This window comes from Synchiropus splendidus, chromosome 1, assembly GCF_027744825.2.
Source record: "Synchiropus splendidus isolate RoL2022-P1 chromosome 1, RoL_Sspl_1.0, whole genome shotgun sequence".
Lineage (NCBI taxonomy): Eukaryota > Metazoa > Chordata > Actinopteri > Syngnathiformes > Callionymidae > Synchiropus > Synchiropus splendidus.
This window is the reverse complement of record NC_071334.1, coordinates 70,817,303-70,835,449: the sequence shown is the minus strand read 5'-3', so window position 1 is coordinate 70,835,449 and position 18,147 is coordinate 70,817,303.

The window sequence follows — 18,147 nt, the reverse complement described above, 5'->3', positions numbered from 1 at the left end:
ACACACACACACACACACACTCTCCAGTAAATCTGTGCTTTTAATTGGGTCCTTGAGTCAGTGGACGAGTGACTCAAACGCGGCGCGGTTTAACGGCGTGTCACGCGCAGCTGAGCAGCCGATGGTGGCGAGAGGCGCTGGTCACGTCCACGTCAGAAACGTTCCAGACATGAGCGCCGTGAATGTTAATGAGGTTTGGCTTCCTCTTTTCCTCCAGCGACTGAAGCCGCCGTGGCAGCTTCAGGACGGTGAGTGAAATGGCACGGCGTTCGAGTGACTCATGAACCCTTTAGCCTCGCTGTGGTGGGAGGTGGCGCCGCAGAAGGCGCTTTTGGCTGCCAGGCACGATGAGCGCGCTGACGCGGCGGCGCACCGACGCTAATGAAAGGAGACGTTTGCGCTCCAGCTGGCTCCTTGGTACCAGCTGGAAAACACGCTTTGTTTCGGAAGATGGTCAGGAGCGTGAGCGCCCCCTGCTGGAGTCACACAGCAGCGCACTCACCAAGTTGCTCAGCATCCGCATCATCATTCTTGGAAAGAAGCGATGAAGAAGAAAGTGATGGCGCCCCCTACAGTGAACACTGTTCATGAAAGCAGCTTTTAAAATGAACATTTGATGGTGATACTTTCATTTACTCTTTACTTGTATCTTGTTTAGTTTATATTTTGAAAAAGATGTTATTCTTATTTCGCGATATTTCGACATTGCGTGATTATATTTATTTTACTCAGAATTGGATTCATGACGTACAGTTTTTCCAAAAACAGTTTGGCTCAGTTGTACTTATTTCTGGAGTCAGTGTGATGAACATGACTTGCACCTGGTTCTACTGCTGGTTGGACCTTTTGATGACATAAATATCATCCGCAGGATCACATGGTTTCATGCCACTGACTCATGTCAGTAGATTAAGTATGGTTATTGAACACAAATGAAATCAAGATGAACCCGTTCTATTCCTTGAATGGGCCCGGCTGCCCTGGTACGACCCGCTGCACACCTAGCTCCCGCTTCTTCTCCCTGAAATTCCTCTGCTGGAACCGGAAATTGCGCGTGTTTTACCAACTGACGTTCACTGGTAAGCACATGCGTCCATGGTTATATCGCGCAAAGGTGACCAGTGTTTTGGGGTTTTTTTTAACTTAAAATAGTCTAGATTTAGAAATTGTTTCTATCTAATATTCTAGTTTGTTTTATTCCAGCATTATTGAATCAAGAAACATTTCAAGCTCCTCATTTGACATGCACAATGTATTTCTTCCGACACATGATGAGGATTGTGTGGGAAACATCTGTTTGACACAGATCCAACAGGAGCAGCAGTCAGCACTTCTGCCCTGGACCAGGTTCATGGGGACCGTGGTGCGGAGGCCCTTCATGTTGGTGGGTTAGAAAAAAAACAAAATTCTTAATCTTGAGTATTTTAAGAACCGGAAATTGTGCATGTTTTACCAACTGGCGTTTACTGGTAAGCTCATGTGTACATGGTTATATTGCACAAAGGTTTTTTACATAAAATTCTCAAGATTTAGAAATTGTATGTTTTTATCTGATATTACATTTTTTTAACTTATTAAAATATTTTTTTGCTTCTAGAGTCTGGAAGAAATTGTATGTTTTCTATGATATGTATATTTAAATCCAACAACATAGACGGACTGAAGCGCCGCACCACGGTCCACATAAACCTGGTTCAGGGCAGGTGAGCTCCCTCCTGCTCCTTTTATAAAAATCTGAAACAATTTTTGATAAGAAATGTTTTCCACACACTCCGTATTGTGTCGGAAGCGATGCACAGCGAGAGCGGTTTGAAATTATTAATGGTTCAATAATACTGGCTTATACTAGCAGATAGAAACGTACAATCTCCAGATTACGACGACAAATATAGATGATTGTAATAATAAAAAATCCAAACCTCCACGCCCAGATTGTGCCCCTCCTCCTTCCCCGCCGCCATCAAGCCATGTCACGTGCCGTCAGCGCCGGCTTCCGTCCGCACGCGCTCATTCGTTATCAGGCCTAATTAACAGCCGGCGCTAACGACGGCGGTTGCCTCCGGGCGCCGTCCTCCGTGTCACGCATCAATAAGGCAGAGTTATTATTTCTGAGGCTCAGCAGGACGAGGCAGCCTGCTAAATCACTTCCTCCATCGTAGATGAACGTTCACATCACTTGAGTCAGAAATAAAGTTCAGCAGCGTTTAACACAGACTCTTCAGCGCCGCGGCTTGATCCGCACCGGCCGCTTGCTCTCAGTCAGTCAGTCAGTCAGTCAGGTGACCAGGTCCACCAGCTGCATGCTGTCGTCCGCCGTCGACCACTGGAATCCAGCTCCAGCGGGGGCGCCGTGTCAATATAGAACAATTGTCTTTCAGCCGTCTGACACGAACCTCTGCTGTCGTGACTGGTGTGAATGTTGTCGCCCGTTTTTCACTTTAGTCTGGTGCCAAACTCTTCGTCTTGGTCACGTTCGTTCATTCATTCTCACGTCATGTTGGTTCGGCGTGTTTGAGTCGACTGCAATTCACGACAATTTAGTCAGGTTTTAGTCCTAACATTTGACTTATTTTTTATTTATTCCAGTGGAATAAATGGAATTCTTTGCACTTGGGATGTGGCGTGATGCTGCCATCTACTGGTGATATTACTGTTACACCTGACAAAGGCAACAGAGACGATGAACACTGGGCTCTCCTCTGTGGCCCTGCCCCTTTCCTGGTCTGGAGACACAGGAAAGCCAGGAGCCTTCCTCCGCGGAGCAGGTTTGCAACATGGTCTTTTTCTCCATCTGAGGTTTGACTGGTCGCCTCACTGCTGCCTCCAAATTCCCCGTGCTTATCACTGTTGTCGCCGTGTGATAACATCAGTTGCGTACGTTTGTGTGACGGACGCACACCTCCACACCCCCAGGAGGCGCTGAAGTTGGCAGAGCTTTCTTATCAGCGCCTGCTCCTTATCACGCTGGAACTGCTGCTGCTGCGGCGGCGCCTGAGAAGATCGCTGTCTGTGGCTCCTCTCTCTTGGCCCTGAACTCCCTCCTGACGCTCAGTGTCAGTGTTGCTGAGCCGAGCCGACGACAAATGAGTGAATCTCTGAAGAATCCTCTCCACTCTCTGGTGCCCCTTCAACTCTAATCGATGGGCCACCCATCATGATCGGTGTGATTGCTAGCCATTCACTGCCTGTCATTGCCCAGCACGTGATGGGTCCGCTGCCCCCTACTGGGCCCTACTAAACTGTCCTTCGCAGGTGGCAGAGGGACCTGATGTTTTTGCTTTTGCCGGGACCCTGAACCAGTCCTCTGAACAGAACCCCAGGACGTGAGACTCTCCATCAGCCTTGGCTTCATACAAGGGTTGGAGGATCTTGGAGATCCATCCGACGACCAACGACCTTGGACCCTTGAACTGAAGTCCCCCATGCTTCCTAGCATACAGCGCCCAGAAGAGATGCCCAGGATTCTCCCACCTGGCACCTGGATTAGTAGAGCAGGGTCTGTAGGAACCTTCTCCATGAGGTCCCCAACACTGGTGCTGTCCTGGATACCAATATCGGAGACCAAAGCAGAAAGGCCGCTGGACCAAGACCAGTGAGGAGGGTGAGCCCAATCCCAAGACTGAGACCCAACGGGGTCCAGAACAGACAGTGAAACTGGTCGTCTCTTTCTTTTGAGGTAAGAAGGAACTGTGTTTCCGAGATAGACTTCTGCTTCTGGATGGTCTCTTTCCTGGTCCTGGTCCTGGTTAGGTGGTCTTGATACAACGTGACCTCGCCTTTGACGACTGCACAGTTGGCGATGACTCAAGGTTAGCGTAGCGCCGAGGCTGTGGCAGTGGGAAGCTTCTCAGACATTCCTTTCCCGCGTGGTACTGGAGCCCAACTGACCTGGGTCCGAGTCCGAACTGAGGCCAGTCTACGACCAGCTGCTTGAAAATGCAGACCTGGTCTCGGTCTGGACTTCAGGCGGCCCAAAACAACTCATGCAGTGTCGCGGCGTGAGTCCAGAGGAGGAAGCCAGAGCCTGTGGAGTCAGCGTCCTCGCGCTGCCAACCATCCGCCTTCCTCCCGTCTCCCTCACTGGATGTGAGGCTGTGATTGGAACCAAAGGAGGAATGCAGTTTCTCACGCAGCAGTTTGTCTGAAAACTCTGCTGTAATTGAGAGGAGCGTTCCTGCTGCGCCGCTCTCCAATTACCGCCCACGGTGTTCAGCTCCCAAATTGCGGGAGGAAGAGGAATTGTTCTTCACTCCTGAGGGCGTGTCTGTAGGACTCCTCACTGCCACCTGACTCTGTAAGACTCTTCACTGCCACCTGACTCTGCGGGACTCCTCACTGCCACCTGACTCTGTGGGACTCCTCACTGCCACCTGACTCTGCGGGACTCTTCACTGCCACCTGACTCTGTAAGACTCTTCACTGCCACCTGACTCTGTAAGACTCTTCACTGCCACCTGACTCTGCGGGACTCTTCACTGCCACCTGACTCTGTAAGACTCTTCACTGCCACCTGACTCTGTAAGACTCTTCACTGCCACCTGACTCTGTAAGACTCTTCACTGCCACCTGACTCTGTAAGACTCTTCACTGCCACCTGCCTCTGCTGGACTCTTCACTGCCACCTGACTCTGTAGGACTCTTCACTGCCACCTGACTCTGTAAGACTCTTCACTGCCACCTGACTCTGCGGGACTCTTCACTGCCACCTGACTCTCTGAGACTCTTCACTGCCACCTGACTGTGCGGGACTCTTCACTGCCACCTGACTCTGTAAGACTCTTCACTGCCACCTGACTCTGTAAGACTCTTCACTGCCACCTGACTCTGTAAGACTCTTCACTGCCACCTGACTCTGCGGGACTCTTCACTGCCACCTGACTCTGTAAGACTCTTCACTGCCACCTGACTCTGTAAGACTCTTCACTGCCACCTGACTCTGTGGGACTCTTCATTGCCACCTGACTCTGCAGGACTCTTCGCTGCCACCTTCCTCTGCGGGACTCCACCGGTCCATGAAAACCCACCTGGGCCGAACTGAGATGTGCTCGACTCTCTTGCTGCTCAGTGACCCAGGAAGATCGTGCTTCTGGATTCTACTCCCCACACATCCGCTGCGGCCGTCCAACATCACTCACTCAGCAACGTGCAGCGGCTCCTTTTCCGTCGTCCGTACGCTCGGCAGGGGGTTTATTGGGGTCCCAACCCAAGTCTTCCGCTCATTAAATTGATTCATGGATCCAATAAGAGCGGCCGGTGTGGCGCCGCCTTCTGTGGCATCCATCACTCCCACCAGAAGCTCTTCCTCTCTCTGGAGCCCTGCAGATGCTGCTGACACGGCGCCACCTGGAGGACACACTCCAGATCTGTCGCACGAACTTCCTGCTCGGAGGCTCTGGAGTGAACGGGCCTGAAGTGGAAAGCTCCAGAGGCCTGAACTGCTCGAAGAGAGTCCATCATCTGGCTCAACACTCAGTGTGGGGCGAGGAGCCCCGCGTGGTACGTGAGCTCACCTTCAGCTGTGTTGCTGAGGGATCTGGGCCCGGTTTGGGTCTCCATGTCGAGCTGCCAGTCAGAGATTTGAAAACCTCTTGCTGTAGGACTCAGGTGGGACGGGGTCTTGCTAGCTCTTCAACCAAGCGCGTCCTCTGCGAGCGCTCCGGCCCATGTTTTATTCACCGGGACGCCGCAGGACTTGTGGATCAGAGTGTGTTTTGGCATCAATATTCATGCGCCGCCACGCGCGCCCATTAGAGATGTTACGGCTGGAGGAATCCTCTGATAGAAAATCTTTGATGTCGGAGACGTTAGCGCATCTGTGCTTAATGGAAACCTGGTGGTGGATGACTCGGGACGCGTCTGGATCTCCAGGTGGAGGCGCCTGGATTTGCCGGAAGCCTCGGCCTGTCCGGGGGCCGCTGAGTGGCTCTGACGCCGCGGCCGCCGCCCGCTCCACGTCCAGACTTGTTGTTCTGTTTGATCTGAAGATTCCTTCCTCTTGTTGTTTACTTCTTTGGTTGATACCACGAGACTCTTTTATTATCGCTGCTGTTGTTTCTGCCGTTTTCTCTTCCTGGGAGAATTTTTTGTTTTGACTTCAAGATTCTTTTGTTGTTATTTTAAGGAATGTAGTTCTCAGCCTTTTGTGTCTTTTTTATTTTTCATTTATTTATTCATTGAGCAGACTTATTTTCATTGTTTTGAATTAGTCTATCAATTCAACAACCACAACACCACTACTGCGAATAATAATAATGACACTCCTACTACTAGTAATAGTAATCAGACGTCCTCAGGTGCGTGGAGAGAGCCGGCGCCGCCCGCGGCCTGTCTAATGGCTGCCCATCTCCACCATCAATAACGGTGATGCTCGGCCAGACGTTGATGGTCCAGTTAGCGGGATGATGCATGAGGCGAGCGCAGAGCACCGAGCGGCGGCCATCTTGGTTCAGTCTCACCATGCTACTGGCGGCTGAACTGCGAGGAGACAGAAGAGAGCAGGCGGGTCTGAGGTCGACTGAGCGGAAAACAAGCACTCCACTTGGAACGGACCGCCCTCCAGTTCTGAAGATGTTTGGTGACCCCAGACTTTCACTCTGGCTGCATCTGCTGACCCCGCCCTCACACGCAGCATCCACATGGCTGGGTCGCAGCATGAGGAGGACCTCAGCTCCTGCCGCTGAGGGGGTGGAGCCGGACCGTGAAGGTCAGCCAAGGAGACGACGAGCCAACATCTCCAGCGGTGACATCACCGCAGGGGCAGGTGAGACAAGTGCGGCGGAGGACGGAGCTGCAGGGTCTGCCACCGTCCAGCAGCTCCAGAGGTCAAAGTTGCACACGTCATGCTTGACCTGGAGTCAGTCCCGCTGTGGACAGTCAAAGCAGAGGAGCACCGTCACGGAGGCTCAGACTCGCATCTGTCTAACCCTGAAAGCTTCTCTGACTCGAAATGGAGTCTTTTCTCTGGAAGCAGCATCAGAAGAGTCATGACCAGAGGAGCGCTCAGCTCAGTCAGTGACTCGCGGATCAGAACGATTCTGTGCCGGGCTCCTCCGCTCCTTGGTCCTCAGGAGTCAGAGCCGTTGAATTCTTTACACAGTGAATCAGACAGGAAGTGTGACAGTGACTCAGGCTCGGACACAGACCAGAACCAGCCTGATCGGTGCTTTAACCCATGAGTCACATGACTCATCTACTGGCCCTAATTTGAGGCTTCAAACTTCGAAGTAACTGGGTGGTTCTGAGTCCTGGTTAAGGGGGAAAGGGCCATGGTCCCCTCAAGGCTAGAGTGTGTGTTTTCCTTTCAGCAAGTCACTGTCGGCTTGGAGGGCCGTCCACCACGGTCACCTGTGCTCTGCAGCACGAGCCCATCCTCCTCTTCCTCCTGCCTCCCTCCCTCACATCAGCGTCGTCGTCTTCTTCTGCGGTCGGAACCTGCCGCGGAACCGTGGCTCCAGAATCCTCCTCAGCCCAGGCTTTGAAGCGGAGCGGTGGAACTTAGTGTCCCGCTGATGCGGGTGTAGATTCCTGTCCGCCTCCTGCTGCGATCTGTGGCCAGCAGCTCCTCCCTCCGATGATCCGATGTTGACGTGCTCTCCGTCAGGTGAGTCCTCACAGCGTTTCCCAACCTCCTGTAAAGCTCTGCTGTCTCTCTCCAACACTGGCCGCTGGTGTCTGCAGCTCAGCAGCTCAGGATTCATCACCTCACCTTCAAAGCTTTGCATCATCATCCTCCTCCTCCTCTTTTATTCCTATTGTGCTTTGGATATTCCAAAACACTTTCCCAGTTGGTGGGATCCCCACTGACTCCCCCACCCGCATCTCTCCTGTTTGGACTGACTGACAAGTGTGTGCTGGAGTCTGACGGGAGGCGCTGGGCCGCACCTATCAGCTGCTGCCACGCTGGTGTCGCCGGGCTAATCCTGTCACGCCGTGACTCCGGGGGGATTAAAGGTGGATCCTCCACAGACCAACAGAGGACTCTCCCTCCCACTGACTGCAGCGCTGTGACTCCATGGATTGTTGATCACACTCTTTTGTGTCTGCTTCCTGCAGCTGCAGAGTGACAGGTCCGACGGGCTCCAGTCCAACCAAATGGGGGCGCCTCGCCACGACTGCGCCCGACTCCCACTCCGCAGGACGGGAGTCGGGATGGTGGAGTTCACTTGGGAGCCCTTCCCCAGGTCCGGTTCGCCTCTCCTCCACGTGTCCCAGAGCGTCTTAACCAGGGGTCACCAACCTCGTAGCAAGCGTGAGCTGCTCCAAGGGCCCTGTGTGACCCGAAGCTGCCATCGCTTCAGTATATGCTTCTGAAATCACCATAAATATCTATCACCACCTCTTCTTCACCTTCTCCACCATCACCTCCTCCGTCACCTTCTCCATCACCTTCTCCATCATCACCTTCTCCACCATCACCTCCTCCGTCACCTTCTCCATCATCACCTCCATCACCTCTCCATCACCTTCTCCATCACCACCTCTCCATCACCTTCTCCGTCACCTTCTCCATCATCACCTCTCCGTCACCTTCTCCATCATCACCTCTCCGTCACCTTCTCCATCATCACCTCCATCACCTTCTCCATCATCACCTCCATCACCTTCTCCATCATCACCTCCATCACCTTCTCCATCATCACCTCCATCACCTTCTCCATCATCACCTCTCCATCACCTTCTCCATCATCACCTCTCCGTCACCTTCTCCATCATCACCTCTTTATCACCTTCTCCATCACCTTCTCCATCATCACCTCTCCCTCACCTTCTCCATCATCACCTCTTTATCACCTTCTCCATCATCACCTCTTTATCACCTGCTCCATCATCACCTCTTTATCACCTGCTCCATCATCACCTCTTTATCACCTTCTCCATCATCACCTCTCCATCACCTTCTCCATCATCACCTCTCCATCATCACCTCTTTATCACCTTCTCCATCATCACCTCTCCATCACCTTCTCCATCATCACCTCCGTCACCTTCTCCATCATCACCTCTCCATCACCTTCTCCATCATCACCTCCATCACCTTCTCCATCATCACCTCTCCATCACCTTCTCCATCATCACCTCCGTCACCTTCTCCATCATCACCTTCTCCATCATCACCTCTCCATCACCTTCTCCATCATCACCTCTCCACCATCACCTCCTCCGTCACCTCCTTCATCATCTTCTCCATCACCTGCTCCATCATCACCAAAAAAGAAAAAAGATACGAAGGAGGTTATGACATGCAAATTTGAATGTTTATTGTTCTTATTGTTAATGGCCCATGGGCTTCCTGGTGCCGGTGAGGCCTGGTCTCTCCATTCATCATCACTCATTCATGAGCCAGCGTGGAGCAGCACTGTAAATGCTGTCACCTTTGAACCTGGTGTAGCTCTGCCTCTTTTCTTTTTTTGCAGAGTGAGGGGAGTCAGGAACGTGTTCAGGATGGAACAGGCTTCTCCTCCCACCCAATTCCCCACACGACCCCTGGACCCCGAGGGAGTCGGACAGGAGTGGCTCGGGCGTGTTGGACTCTCTCTGAACAGCGGCGCGTGGTGCCTCATGCTTGCAGTGAGCTGATGGAAGTGATGCTTTTCCTCCTGAGAGCTCCTCATGTCCTTCTCGCTCTCTGAACCCTGCTGTGGGAACAATGAGCCTCGTGGCATCCGAGCGACCCGGTCACACTCCACGGGTGGGACGGAATCAAAGGCGCTCGCTCCCCTCAGATCATGGAGAGCAGCAGGAGACAAGCGTGTGGCGCTGCTCTCAAGTTAGAGGCCATCGATCTGGCTGTCGAGGGAGGAAATGGAGCTGCAGCAGCGAGTGTGGCATCAAGGGATCGATGGGGAGCCGCTGGAGACGCAAGGTAACCAGACGAGCAGCACTTTCAGAGGAAAGAGACGCAGATGGCCTTGACAGGGAAACACTGTGGAAGAGTGGGTGGACGGAAGAGGTGATTCCTCAGAGGAACCAAACAATGGCACCGAGATGAGCTCCATCAGGAGTCATGTAAAATAGCCAGTGTTATGAGGGGACGCCTGCTGCTTACATTCAGGGCTCCTCAGAAGGAGAACCTCCTCTGTCTTCTCCTACCCCATCACCTCCTCCGTCACCTTCTCCTTCTCTATTATCTCCATCTCCTGCTTCACCTCCTCCGTCACATCATCCATCACCTCCTCCGTCATCACCTGCTCCATCACCACCTCTGTCACCTCCTCAGTCACCTTCTCCTTCATCACCTGCTCCATCACCGCCTTCTTCACCCCCTTTGTCAACTCCTCCGTCATCACCATCTCCATCTCTATTATCTCCATCTCCTGCTTCACCTGCTCCATCATCACCTGCTCCATCACCACCTCCTTCATCTCCTGCTTCACCTCCTCCATCATCACCTTCTCCATCTATTATCTCCATCTCCTGCTTCACCTCCTCCGTCATCACCTTCTCCATCTCTATTATCTCCATCTCCTGCTTCACCTCCTCCATCATCACCTTCTCCATCTATTATCTCCATCTCCTGCTTCACCTGCTCCATCATCACCTGCTCCATCACCACCTCCTTCATCTCCTGCTTCACCTCCTCCATCATCACCTTCTCCATCTCTATTATCTCCATCTCCTGCTTCACCTCCTCCATCATCACCTTCTCCATCTATTATCTCCATCTCCTGCTTCACCTCCTCCATCATCACCTTCTCCATCTCTATTATCTCCATCTCCTGCTTCACCTGCTCCATCATCACCTGCTCCATCACCACCTCCTTCACCTCCTCCGTCACCTCCCCCGTCATCACCTTCTCCATCACAACCTCCTCTATTATCTCCATCTCTTGCTTCACCTCCTCCGTCACCTCCTCCGTCACTTCACCCGTCACCTCCCCCGTCATCACCTTCTCCATCTCTATTATCTTCATCTCCTGCTTCACCTCCCCCGTCATCACCTTCTCCATCTCTATTATCTCCATCTCCTGCTTCACCTCCTCCGTCACCTCCCCCGTCATCACCTTCTCCATCACAACCTCCTCTATTATCTCCATCTCTTGCTCACCTCCTCTGTCACCTTCTCCGTCTCCTCCTCCATAAGCGTGGGGTTCTCTGCCACAGCTGCACCAGACTGGAACTGCCTGCAGTGGATGTTTTCTTCCAGCAGAGGAGGTGTTCACCCCAGAACGTGAACGTCTCCAGCCCATGGAGGCAGTGGAGCCCTCTGACCCGGGCCCCTCCTGCTTGAACCCTTCCTTCTCCTTCAGACAGGAGACTGAGATCAGTCAGGAGCAGGTCCAGCTTCTCACCAGCAGGACGCTGTGTCAGCGGGGCCCGGTGGAGACAGTGGTCCAGACGGGCCCATCACTCACCAGCGCTGGCTCTTCAGCTGGTTTGTCGCTTCATTAGCTCAGCTTGACTCCCTCCCGGGGTCAAACCGCTCCAGGGTCGTCGGCTCCCTCCGCAGCAGCACAGTCTCATTCCTCCTCGCTGCCTTCAAGGCCTCCGCAAAGTCGACCTCCATTTATTTGCCAGAGATGAAGCCATGGTGCCTCTGTGGCGCCGCGGCTCATTCGCACGCGCGGACCCCTGGTGAGCGTGCCTTCACACCAGTGACGTCATCTCTGGACGCCACGCTGCCACTGGAGCCTTTCCTCTGCTGCGTTTCACCGCGCAGTCAAACCTCCTGCGGCAGACGGCGACTTGTCTTTCTTCCAGACCGTCAGCAGGGCGGCGAACTGGGATGCGCCACACAGTCATCCATTCATTCTCACATTCATATCCTTTTGACTCTCAGATCTGTAGGAGTCAGAGCCCAGTCTCTTCTTCTTTTTGAAAGTTCCTTACTTGCTGACTCGTCAGGTTACCAAGGCTTTATCAAGTCAATTTCATGACTTGCTGGCTTGGCAGGGTCACGTCTGTTACCCAGCTGCTGACTTGAAGGTGAAAGTCCTCAATGGACAAGTCACTGATATGAAACTGATGTCTGGTTTGGAATTCCGAGTTCACCAAGTCATCTATCCAGACTCTCTGGTTTCCTTTCTTTCAGGGTGAGTCGACTGCCAAATCGATTTTTCACGTTAACCGAGTCACGAGTCAGCACTTCACCAAGTCCAATTTTAAGTCAGTCCTACCACAGATTTCTCCAGTCCAACAAGTCTTCCACAAATAAATCCACATTACCAAGTCATTTCAATTTGAGTTTGCTGAGATGAGCCAACTGACTCGTGTTGGGCTGAAAATCCGAGTCAGTTGAACGATTCCTGTCAAGCTCCCGAGTCTCCTCGGGTGTGTGCGACCTGTGTTGCGAGTCTGCAGTCAGAGTGGTAACATCTGGATTTGTGTTCTCGGGTGAGTGAATCAAAACGCTGAACCTTCTCCCGTTGAAGCGGATGCTCTCTGCATGCGAGTCAGAGACCTGTGTCTTTCAAGGACAAGCTCCGCTTGGACGAACACCGCTGATTCTCTCCGGGGGCCCATCTTGCGGGGGCCCATCTTGCGGGGGATTCTGAGACTCGACAGGGCTCTGATGGTCTCACACCTGTGCGAGGTGAGGGACGCGGCGAGTCAGAGCCAGGATCACAGCCCTGACCATCCAGCTCTCACTGCTTAACCACGTCAATTACGGCAGCAGCCGGCCGACAGATAGCCTGCGACCCAGCTCAGGCCCGGGGCCGCGGCTCGTTCCAGACCTGCGCTCCAGATTAGATCAGCACCTCTTCACTTCCACACAAAGAGCGAGCGAGTCATCCGCTGCTTTTGTGTCCCACCACTCGCCGAGCCTTTTGTGCCGCTTTGGTCCATCCATGTTCCCACGTGTGCCGTGAGCTGCCGTGTCAGAGCTGCATGTCACTGACCCTCTGATCCCATTCACCGAGTGGGTTTCAGGCTGTTGAACAAGTCCGCCTCAGAGTCAGAGCCACCAGTTGCAGAGGGATTACAACTGACACTAGAAGCTAACAACGTTAGCATGTGACGCTGCTGCCAGTACTGTTATCTGGGCCCCTTCTTAGGCACGAACTGGGCCAGAACATGGAGGTGCACCCGCACACCCACCTCTCTCGCCGTCCTTGTGAGGACCTCTCCTGCCCATTGCCCTTTCCCCAGCCTCAGACTGAGACCTAGTTAGAATCACCCTCAGATTGAGACTTGTGGGGTCCAGCCAAAGGAGGTGTTTTGCCCAAAGTCAGACCTCACTCGGATAGATCTGCTTAAGCGCACACACACACGGCCTGTATCCAAATGTGTGCAGCTGGCTCACACGTTTGGGGGTCATTGCTGTTGCCATGGCAACACTTGGAAACCTGTGAAAATGCCTCTTGTCTGCCGGGCTGAGCTGAGCCTGGTCCTGTCGCCACACTGACTGAAGCGGAGATACGCTGGTGCCCCAGCGACGGAGGCCGTTTGAGGGATCCACAGCCATGGAGCCGTCCTGCTGCTCTGAGCTGCTCGGACGGTGGTCAGTCACATGACCGGCGCTGGACAGATGCGGGTCTGATGGGCAGCTGTGAGAGAGGTGACACCTGCGAGCGCTCCAGAACCCAGTCAGTGGACGCAACCGTAAAAGGCTCGACGTCAGACGGGTGCAGCTGCTTTTATTTACTGGAATCCATTTGAGGCGAGGAGTATTTATATCGCCGCCGCCGCTGCTGCTGGGTTGCTCAGAGTCGGACCTTAAATCACGGAGATGCTTCAGCCGGGACAAGGTTTTCATCATGGACCAGTCTGAGCCCAGAAAAATGTGCTGACGCGGCATTACCGCCGAGAAGTGCTGCTCCAGGTCTCAGGACACCCGAGTCCTTGGTCACATCTGCCCCCTGTCCAGGTCAAACCCATGTCCAGCGGTCTAGAGCGAGAGCATGGAGGCTGGACAGAAGAGGAGGAGGAGGAAAGGAAGCAGATGAAGAAGGGCCGCAGCCTCAGGAGAGTGGAGGCCACTGCCGTGAGTCTCAGGAGTCAGAGTCAGAAGACCGTTACGGGGGAGGGAGTGATGCAGTGCTCCGGCGGGTGATGAAGACGCTGGTGAGTCAGGCCGCCTTCGCGGCAGAGAGGAAGCGACATGGCAGCGGCTCAGTGACATGAGGCAGAGCAAACATTTCATCTTCTCATATTTGATCTTCTCTGATGACAGCTATTGCTTATCTGGACTCTTATTGAAGACGCGTGGCAGAGCTGTGATTTGCAACTCAGAACTTCCTGCATCCTCCTGGTTTCAGGCCTGGACTCGGTCCGTCCTCCTCCCATCACCTGGACAGCAACCACAGGTGTCCCACAGGGCTCCGTCCCAGGCCCCTCTCTTCATCATCTGCACTCTTCTCCCTTCCTTCACTCACCTCTCCTCTTCCACTCCTCCCCCTCTCCTCTCTCACCTCTCCTCCTCCTCTCTTCTAAACTCATTCGTCTCCTTCTCCACTCCTCCTCCTCTCCTCTCTCACCTCTCCTCCTCCTCTCCTCTCCACTCCTCCTCACTCCTCCTCCTCTCCTCTTCCTCTCCTCTCTCACCTCTCCTCCTCTTCTCCTCTTCCTCTCCTCTCCTCTTCCTCTCCTCTCTCACCTCTCCTCCTCCTCTCCTCCGCCTCTCTTCTCTCACCTCTTCTCTCACCTCTCCTCCTCCTCTCCTCTCCTCCTCCTCTCCTCTCCTCTCTCACCTCTCCTCTGCCTCTTCTCTTCCTCTCCTCTCCTCTCCTCTCTCACCTCTCCTCCTCTTCTCCTCTTCCTCTCCTCTCTCACCTCTCCTCTGCCTCTTCTCTTCCTCTCCTCTCCTCTCCTCTCTCACCTCTCCTCCTCTTCTCCTCCTCCTCTCCTCTCCTCTTCCTCTCCTCTCTCACCTCTCCTCCTCCTCTTCTCTCCTCTTCTCTTCTTCTCCTCCTCTCCTCCTCTCCTCTCCTCCTCCTCTCCTCTTCCTCTCCTCTGCCTCTCCTCCTCCTCCTCCTCCTCTCTCTCACCTCTCCTCCTCCTCTCCTCTCTCACCTCTCCTCTTCCTCTCCTCTGCCTCTCCTCCTCCTCTTCTCTCCTCTCTCACCTCTCCTCCTCCTCTCCTCTCCTCCTCCTCTCCTCTCCTCTGCCTCTCCTCCTCCTCTCCTCTCCTCTCCTCTTCCTCTCCTCTCTCACCTCTCCTCCTCCTCTTCTCTCCTCTTCTCTTCTTCTCCTCCTCTCCTCCTCTCCTCTCCTCCTCCTCTCCTCTTCCTCTCCTCTGCCTCTCCTCCTCCTCCTCCTCTCTCTCACCTCTCCTCCTCCTCTCCTCTCTCACCTCTCCTCCTCCTCTCCTCTGCCTCTCCTCCTCCTCTCCTCTCCTCTCCTCTCTCACCTCTCCTCCTCCTCTCCTCTCCTCTCTCACCTCTCCTCCTCCTCTCCTCTCCTCTCCTCTCCTCTCTCACCTCTCCTCCTCCTCTCCTCTCCTCCTCCTCTCCTCTCCTCTCTCACCTCTCCTCTTCCTCTCCTCTGCCTCTCCTCCTCCTCCTCCTCTCTCTCACCTCTCCTCCTCCTCTCCTCTCTCACCTCTCCTCCTCCTCTCCTCCGCCTCTCTTCTCTCACCTCTTCTCTCACCTCTCCTCTCCTCTCCTCTCTCACCTCTCCTCCTCCTCTCCTCTCCTCTTCTCTCTCACCTCTCCTCTTCCTCTCCTCCTCCTCTCCTCTCTCACCTCTCCTCCTCCTCCTCTCCTCTCTCACCTCTCCTCCTCCTCTCCTCTCCTCTCTCACCTCTCCTCTTCCTCTCCTCCTCCTCTCCTCTCTCACCTCTCCTCCTCTCCTCTCCTCCTCTCCTTTCCTCTCCTCTTCCTCTCCTCCTCCTCTCCTCTCTCACCTCTCCTCCTCTCCTCTCCTCCTCTCCTCTCCTCTCTCACCTCTCCTCTTCCTCTCCTCTCCTCCTCCTCCTCTCCTCTCTCACCTCTCCTCTTCCTCTCCTCTCTCACCTCTCCTCCTCCTCTCCTCTCCTCTCCTCTTCCTCCTCTTCCTCTCCTCTCTCACCTCTCCTCCTCCTCTCCTCTCCTCCTCCTCTCCTCTCCTCTCCTCTCTCACCTCTCCTCCTCCTCTCCTCTCTCACCTCTCCTCTTCCTCTCCTCTCCTCCTCCTCCTCTCCTCTCTCACCTCTCCTCCTCCTCTCCTCTCTCACCTCTCCTCCTCCTCTCCTCTCCTCCTCCTCTCTCACCTCTCCTCCTCCTCTCCTCTCGGTGACCTGATCTTCAGAGGACCCTCCTCCAGGTGCTTGAGTTGTGACTTCCCCGACACGCCGCCGTCCTCATGCCTCCTCAGTGACCAGACTGTCTGAGTGCACGGTGGTGAGAGGAAGGAGGAAGCCGTCTCCAGCTTCCCCATAGCTGCTGCGCTGCTCTGGTTTCCAGCGCATCAATCCTCGTCACGTCCTGATGACTTCTTCATTAACTTCTCTAAAACACCCATCATGATGATGAGACCGTGAGGAGCATGTTTGCAGATGCACTCGGCTGCGGCGGCGGCGAGTTACAGCCCCGATTCATCAACGTTAGCCACGCTGGAGCCCGTCCCAGAAGCCAGCGGAGGGGAGGGAACCGGAGCTCTTAGCAGCCGATGTTAGGATCAGAGCCTCTGAACTGGACCTCACTGGCTCATCTGCAGCAGCTGGCTGCCTGAGTCCAACCAGAGACGCGGCGAAGAGGACAGGTGGGACTCGGACTGACTTGTACATGTCTGACTCAAACCTTTCGGAGTGGCTGGCTCACATCCCAGTGAGTGCCTCAAGTGACTTGAGTGACTCAACTCCCAGGCAGAGCGTTAACTGGACTCGTGGCACTTTGAATCCCACATATCCGAGTGAGACCTGGGGAGAGGTCGTCCTGTGGCTGACCCCTCGTCCGACCCGGTGCCTGTCATGTTGGAGCCGTGAACACGCTCTCGCCAGCGGAGAGATTCATGGAACTGGGAATCCAACAAATCCAGATGAGTCCCACACTTTTATCTGATGGAGCAACTCTGTGCCAGTGGGGAAGTTCCTATTTCCTGTTTGAGCTGCGAGTCCCACACGTCCCGGTGACTCTGTGACTCAGAAACTGGTTTCACAAAAATGATTCCTTCAGTTTGGCACACTGGACTCACCTTTTCAAGGCTGGGTCAGAACAGAGTCCAGGAGAGTTCAGCGAGTGGGACTCACTTGGAGACGCCTGGACTCGGAAGGTTTCGGGAGCAAACCTCCTTCTTCAGGAAGCGGTTCTGACGACAGTGACTGACGCAAAGGGCTGAACAGGTGGTGGGGGGGGGTTCCCGTCGGGACACGGCTCCCGGCGCCACCTGATGGCCACTTTCACGCCCGGCAAGCTTTCAGAGTCCCGCCGGCGTGCTCCTCACACAAGACTGGGCCGCAGGCTGAGGACGTCTCCTGTTGAGAGAGTGATTTTCCCACACGGCGGCTCCTGCTGCGCTGTGGAACGCCGCTCCTGGCCCGGAGAGTCCGGCCCTTTATCGCAGCGATATCTGCGACAATCCGACACAGAATCAATCATGGCACAGTTAGCGAGGTAATAGGTTAGCAAACATGCTTCCTGGCGGCGCTCCTTGTCATTCCAGGCGGCGCTGCCCCCAGGAGGCCGCCGAGCCAGATGGAATTGAGGTGTTGTCACCGCCGACTGAACAGCTAATGAATGACTCCGGGACAAACGGGCGGGGGGAGGGGTGTGGGCAGAGGGCTGACGCCGCCTCACCCGCGCTGAAGACACCGCCGTCCTTCTCACGGCTCCTCAGTGGAGCTTGTGTCGACACAGAGAGAAGAATCACAGAGCTTTTGCCAGGGTTTCGAATCCGCTGTGAAAATGACTGCAGCTTCCAGAGCAGTGTGTTTCAGTCAAAGTCCTGCAGAACATCCCTTTTCATTTGTGGGGAATGATGGCGACTGAGACTCGGCTGTTTTGGCTATTTGCAGGAACAAATCACAGAAAATGTATTTGTTTGAAGGTGTTTCCAGAGAGGGTTGGGCAACATGGCAGAAACACGCCAGGATTTATTGATTTATCGGAGATAACTTTCCATTTTATTTTATTGTTTTTGTGTCATTTATTTATTTCAATTTGTTATTTTTGGGAATTTCCAGATGAATATTTGACATTCTTTGCTTCATAACAACCATGAGTCTTTCTCTTTTCACATGTTGCAGCGTGTTTATTTGGTTCCGCATTGAGTTTAAGTTTTGAAGGGACCGGT